Source organism: Pelobates fuscus, chromosome 5 (genome assembly GCF_036172605.1).
Source record: "Pelobates fuscus isolate aPelFus1 chromosome 5, aPelFus1.pri, whole genome shotgun sequence".
Lineage (NCBI taxonomy): Eukaryota > Metazoa > Chordata > Amphibia > Anura > Pelobatidae > Pelobates > Pelobates fuscus.
Genome location: NC_086321.1, coordinates 209,330,029 through 209,337,569, shown reverse-complemented (window position 1 = coordinate 209,337,569; position 7,541 = coordinate 209,330,029).

Below are 7,541 nucleotides of genomic sequence, written 5' to 3'. Positions count from 1 at the left end.
CCGTCCGGACTGACAGGAAGGTGCACACTCAGTGTGTGTGCACCTTCCTATCATTCCGGCCGGCACCGCAGACGCAGAGCAGCTCGGCCACGCTACGGGGAGGGGGTAAAAAGAGAGAGGGGGGGGTTGTTAAAAGAGAGAGGGGGGGTTAAAACAGAGAGGGGGGGTTAAAAGAGAGAGGGAGGGGGGTTAAAAGAGAGAGGGAGGGAGGGGGGTTAAGAGAGAGGGAGGGGGGTTAAAAGGGAGGGGGGGTTGTTAAAAGAGATGGGTTAAAAGAGAGAGGGAGGGGGGTTTAAAAGAGAGAGGGGGGTTAAAAGAGAGAGGGAGGGGGGGTTAAAAGAGGGAGGGGGGTTAAAAGAGGGAGGGGGTAAAAGAGAGAGGGAGGGGAGGTTAAAAGAGAGAGGGGGGTTAAAAGAGAGAGGGGAGTAGGGGGGGTAAAAAGAGAGAGGGAGGGGGGTAAGAAGAGAGGGGGTAAGAAGAGAGAGGGAGGGGGGTAAGAGGAGGGAGGGGGTAAGAAGAGAGGGGGGTAAGAAGAGGGAGGGGTTAAGAAGAGAGAGAGGGGGTAAGAAGAGAGGAGGGGGAGTAAGAAGGGGGTAAGAAGAGGGGGAGGGGGGAGTAAAAGAGGAAGGGGGAGTAAGAAGAGGGGGAGGGGAAAGTAAGAAGAGGGGGAAGGGGGGGAAGAAGAGAGGGGGGAGTAAAGGGGGTAAGAAGAGGGGAGGGGGGAGTAAAAAGAGGAAGGGGGAGTAAGAAGAGGGGGGAGGGGGTAAGAAGAGGGGGGAGTAAGAAGAGGGAGGAGTAAGAAGAGGGGGAGGGGGGAGTAAGAAGAGGGGGAGGGGGGAGTAAGAAGAGGGGGAGAGTAAGAAGGGGGAGTAAGGAGAGGGGGGAGTAAGAAGGGGGGTAAGAAGAGAGTGGGAGTAAGAAGGGGGTAAGAAGAGGGGGAGGGGGGTAAGAAGAGGGGGAGGGGGGAGTAAGAGGAGGGCAATTGCCCCCTCCCCTGTCCGCAGGCACTGTGCGGGCAGCCGGCAGGGGAGGGAGGAAGAGAGGACCCGGGAGCTCAGCCTGCAGCTCCTCTGGGTCCTTCTTGCGCGAGCACAGATCGTTGCCGCGGTTACCACGGCAACGTTACGGCTCTTGCGAGAGTAAACTCTAGCCCTGGAGCTACGGGCTAGAGTTCACTCTCAACACTGTGACCACCAGGTATTCCTGGTGGTCGCAGTGGTGAGAATGAACTTTAGCCCCATAAACACACTGCCCCCACACACCATACACATTCACACACTGCCCCCCATACACACACACTGCCCCCACACACACCATACACATTTACACACATTGCCACACACACACATACACTGCCCACCCATACACACACAGCCCCCCATACTAACATTGCCACACACATACACAGCCCCCTCGTACACACATTGCCCCACACACCCTACACATTCACACACTACACCCCCTCACACACACTGAACCTTTCACACACACTACACCCCTTAAACATTGCACCACTGCTCCTATACCCTACTACAGCCTCATATCCCAGCAGACCCCAGGTAAGTTGTCAAACTGTTCTTAAACGGTTTGACTACTTACTCTGGGAGGGGGGCCCGGCCCTCCTGGCACCATAACGACTACACAGAGTAGTAGTGGTTATTGTGCATGGATTATTTCTTTAAATAATCTACGAGTACCCCAGTAGCCAGCAAGCCAGCCAACCCACAGGCCAGCCAGCCCACAGGCTGGCCAGTAGACAGCCAGCCAGCCTACAGGCCACCAGTTAGGCTTAAAGCCAGCAAACCCACAGCCTGCCAACCGCAGCCAGCAAGCCACAGCCTGCCAGCCAGCAAGCCACAGCCAGCAAGCCACAGCCTGCCAGCCGCAGCCAGCAAGCCCACAGCCTGCCGGCAGTAGCCAGCAAGCCCACAGCCTACCAGCAAGCCCACAGCCTGCCAGCCGCAGCCAGTAAGCCCACAGCCTTCCAGCAAGCCCACAGCCTGCCGGCAGTAGCCAGCAAGCCCACAGCCTGCCGGCAGTAGCCAGCAAGCCCACAGCCTGCCGGCAGTAGCCAGCAAGCCCACAGCCTGCCAGCAAGCCCACAGCCTGCCAGCCGCAGCCAGTAAGCCCACAGCCTTCCAGCAAGCCCACAGACTGCCAGCCAGCAACAGTAATTAAGGTAAGAGGAGCCAACTTGGCCTAGGTATCAGCTATGTTGTGTTGCTATATTGTGAATAGGAACCAGAGTGTTGGAGAGACCCCCCTCCAGGCCCCATTAGACTCCATTGTAGTCTCTAATGGGACCTGGAGGAAATTCTTTCTAACACACTCTCTAAAGGACACTGAGATAGCCTCTGCTAGAATGCTCCCCCCCCTCCATGGCCCATTAGCCCTCAATTGTAGTCTCTACTGGGGCCTGGAGGCGACTGTTTCCAGCAGGGACACTGAGATGGCCTCTGTTAGAAAGACCCCCTTCCAAGCCTATTAGACTCCATTGTAGTCTCTAATAGGGCCTGGAGGGGATTCTTTCTAACACACTCTCTAAAGGACACTGAGATAGCCTCTGCTAGAAAGACCCCCCTCCATGGCCCATTAGCCCTCAATTGTAGTCTCTACTGGGGCCTTGAAGGGATTATTGCACTTTTGTTCCTTGTGTCTAAAGATTGTGTAGGGTGTGGCTGGAGGCGGTGCATGGAGGCGGGACATGGGTGGCGCTTGCTGCGGAGTATGGGTGGGGCCTGTAAGGGGGCCCTTGATTTATTTTGCCCGGGGGCCCTGAGGGTTCTCAGTCCGCCCCTGGCTATCACTCTATCACTTTCTCGCTTTCATGGATGCTTGGTGTTTTAATTGTATCTTCGAGGTGCCTTCTCCTGGGTCCCCCTTAGGTGGTCTTCTGTTCAGGTCATCACTGTGTGGTTGCAGGTCTTTCCAGAGTGTCTCTGGGTCTTGGTCCGATGTGAGAGAGAGGGTTTTATCCATGTGTGGGATCAGTAAGGCTCCATCTGTGCACTATTGGTACCGGACTGATCGGTCTCTCAGTAGTCTGGCAATCGGAGCTAGCTTGCGTTGTGAGGACTGCGTTGGATTACCTTTTATACTCTTTTTTTTTTCTCTCACCATATTAAAAATATAAAACATATATATAAATAACATTTTATTAAAAATAATCATAAAAATATTAGTAAATTATATGTTTCAGTATATTAGCTAATTTTAAAAGTATATCCAAAAACATGAAATCATTTGGAAAGCATATCCAACAATATTAAATTGAAAATTGCAATTTTGAATGCATGCTTTTCTGAGGCATATCCACCTAAATGGTCGATATTTGTTTTAATCTTTTTTATCGCAGTACAGAATGAGGAGCACAACCGTTAAGAACAAATAAACGTAATTTTATAAACCAAATATGTATGGTGTCCATAAAAACATCAAAAGCAATAATGACAATGTAAAGGTAATATTCTGTACATCACAGAAAACAATATGTACATAAATAACCATATCCATGCAAGATGAAGCAGAAAAAAACTGTAATATAATGTAAATATTATCAAGCCAAGTCTAGTAAAACATGAAAAACCAAAATAACAGCAAAATACATACCACAAAAAGTGAGAGAAGGGGAATAACCAAGGTAGGCGAAATAGCCTTTATCAATGGAGCATGGTGGAAAGAGTGTCTGTGGAAACTCACAGAATGCATTTATGAGAATAAACATACCCTATTCTAATCTCATGCTTTCATCTCTCAACTAAACCCATATTCCTCAAAATCGGCATCCTGTTAAGCTGGGCACCCGCGAGCAGGGTAAAAGGAGGTGACAGAGTGACACACAAATTAAATCACTGACACCTCCCAAAGGGGTGAGCACATCCAGAAAGGATGCAGATCTACCCGAAGAATTGGAAGTTCAGTTTGGAGTGAATGCATGCCAGGCTGCCTGCCAATCACATAAGCAGGCCAACTAAGGGCGGACGAATGCAGACAACATTGTTACAGCACCCTGAGCTTGGCAAGAATGCATCTAATGATGCACTTGCTCTACGCATTTAGGGGAAGCTCCCTTATGTTACCCTGCATTCACTTGCCCACTCCTGTATGCATGCTAGCACATAGAAAAAGGTAGTGAGTGGAGAATTAGAGAGAATGAAGGAGCAACAGCATTTGCCTATTGGTCAAAGTCAGCTTTATCTTAACTAATTTATAGTCAGACAGTCCATACTTAATTCCCTCTGCACAAAGCAAGACCATGTGAAGAGTAGTGCTTCAGCTCCTTTAGCCCCTATATTAATCCGACCCTGCCGATGGTAAATACACCTACCACTTCATTTTATTAGTGTGTTTACATCCCCATCTTCAATTACAGCTGTGGGACCCCAGTAATGCCTAATATTTTGCATTATTAAGTAGCAAATTGTCATGGTATAATTATTTCTCTATGACATGCTGCTACTCTTCATAGAGCAAGAAAATTTCTGAATGCAAAGTTTCTAAAACAATAATCACTTCCCTGGAGAATACAACGCACAATAAATGCTGCTTCATCAGATAAACTGATTAAACTTTTCTCTACAAATTAATATTATTTATAAACACAAGATACATAAATAACATTTTAAAGAGCAACTGTCACCACTGAGATTTCTTCACAATACAATTAAAATTTAGCTATAGACTGCATTATATGTGAAAGAAAAATGTTTACTCCCCCCACCCCTCCAAGTGTCTCATGCGTCGCCAGTCCCTCCATGTGTCTTATCCCCCCAATCTCTCTTTGCGTCTCATTTCCCCCCTCAGTCCCTCCATGTGTCTTATTCCCCCAACCTCTCTTTGCATCTCATTTCCCCCTCAGCCCCTCCATGTGTCTTATTCCTCCCAACCTCTCTTTGCATCTCATTTCCCCCTCAGCCCCTCCATGTGTCTTATCCCCCCAACCTCTCTTTGCATCTCATTTCCCCCCTCAGCCCCTCCATGTGTCTTATTCCCCCAACCTCTCTTTGCATCTCATTTCCCCCTCAGCCCCTCCATGTGTCTTATTCCTCCCAACCTCTCTTTGCATCTCATTTCCCCCTCAGCCCCTCCATGTGTCTTATTCCCCCCAACCTCTCTTTGTGTCTCATTTCACCCTCAGCCCCTCCATGTGTCTCATTTCTCCCCCCTCCCTCCCCCCCAGCCTATTGTACCTGCTCACCACAGTATCCGGTCTAACAGAAGGTGCTCTCTCAGTGAGCACTTCCTGTCAGACTGCAGTCGGCTCGGCCACACTACACACAGCAGCAGGAGTGGAGCAGCACAGTGTTGCCTTCCTGCCCATGACCAAAAAACTGCACGCCCCGAGTCGGAAGAGCCGTGCATTGGCCCTAAAATTATTCTGACCCACCCTCGCAGGGGTTGACAGGATGACCAGGCTTCCTGTCGCAGCTGCGTTCAATATGGCTATAGTAGTTACGCCACTGTATCAGGCCTCTGGTGTTACACAAGTGCATATAACAGTGTATTGAGTGGTTACATGTAGCATATGCCCGTCACTGTTCTTCTAATTTCTCAGCAGCATTTGCAGGGGTGAGGGGAGAAGGGACGAATCAGGAAGTCAGAGATGACAGTTCTGCTTTAAGAAGCCACAAGAAAATAAACTACTGTATATGTTAACTATGAGAATGGGCGACAGCATAGAGAAACCTCAATAGTTTGCTCTTCAGTTAGTCCCTGCCATGCCCTTAAAAATGTTTTTTGCCATTAGTAGTTGCCGTTAGTAGTTACCTTTTTTCATATTATAAAAAAGCCTTGGTAGATGCATTAATGGGTAATGTCATGAACGAATGAGTAGAAATAGTGGAATTTTATTTTCAAAACTGAAACTTGGCGATCGGATAATTATAAGAAATTCACAGATTAATTGCCCGATATGTTCGTCTGCAGATGACACTATGTTAAGTCGTAAAATGTGAGCAGAATATTGCTTTGCTGCAAAGGGATTTAGATAGGGACTAGGCACTAAAATGGCAGGTGAAATTTAATGTGGAGAAATGCAAAGTTATGCACTTCGAGGTAAAGAATGCACAAGCAACTTACACCCTAAATGGTAGTGAATTAGGGATCACAACACACAAGGATTAACCATGGATTTGGAAATTGTTATAGACAACAAATTAGGCAGCAATATGCAAAGTTAATCTGCAGTTGCTAAGGCCAGTAAAGTTTTGTCATGTATAAATAGGGGCATACATTCTCAGGATGAAAATATAATTTTGCCTCTTTATAAATCGCTGGTAAGACCACACCTTGAATATGCTGTGCAATTTTGCACCTGTTCTAAAGAAGAATATCATGGCATTAGATAAAGTGCAGAGGGGGGCGTGGCCAGGACACAGAGCGAGCTGGACGCGTTTGAGTAGAGCTTCGCTCCAACCACACCGTTTACAGCTTACAATAGCCCACTGAACCCACGAAAATACCCACTAAAATGGCCAAACGTCCTGCAAAGAAACCCCCGAAGAAGCCGTCCGATACAGGGGCCTCTGTGGCGGAATAGTTTGCCGCACCCCGCCAAGGAACTACAGGCCCGCAAGATGGCGGCGACACAGGCTTAGAGGTCTCAACCTATCCAACGAACTCCGCACTGAGACCTGACATGGCGGCACAAGCCCCGGACACAGCGCAAATTCTCACAAGGCTCACAGAGGTGAAAACTTACCTGGCAGGGGAGATTGAACGATCCACCCACGTCCTACGCGGCAAAATTCAATCGATCGGTGACCGCATCACAAGGCTGGAACAACGCCTAGAAAACACGACGATGGCTCATAATACTGCCATCACACACGTGAACTCCCTGACAGAGAGGTTATCTACCGCGGAACTAGCCATAGAAGATATGGCGAACAGGTCCCGCCGCAACAATCTAAGATTAAGAGGCCTACCAGAAAAATCAGGTGAAGGCCCGGTGGAACACTTGGTGACACAAATATTTCGACCCCTGCTGCCAGACCTGCCAGAGCACCTTTGGCACATTGAACGTGCCCATAGGGCCCTCCGCACATGGAGAACGGACACGAATACCCCGCGAGATATAGTGATCCGCTTTCTGCACTTCCAAACCAAGGAGGCCCTGCTGAAAAAAGGAAGAGACAGCCTGATATCATTCCAGGGCCCCTATATCAAGATTTGGCCCCGACTACCCTGCAACGGAGGCAGGAGTGGAAACCCCTTACAGAGGCCCTGAGAGAACAGGGGATTCGATACGCGTGGGGATATCCCTTCAAATTGCTAGCATTTCAAAACGGCAGAACACACGTCCTCCAACCGGGAGAAGATGCAGCCACCTTCCTCTCAAACATGGGGATTCAAGCACCGGCAAATCTCCCCCCCACGACGACAAGCAGGGGAACACTGCCATGCTTACCACGAGAATGGATATTTGCAGACGAATAAGGTACCGGGGACACCGTAATAGGGGTCTTTGGGACCGGCTCACCCTTCACAGTAGGGAGGGCCACCGGACGATTGGGGAGGGGGGCAAAGGGGATTCCCACCCG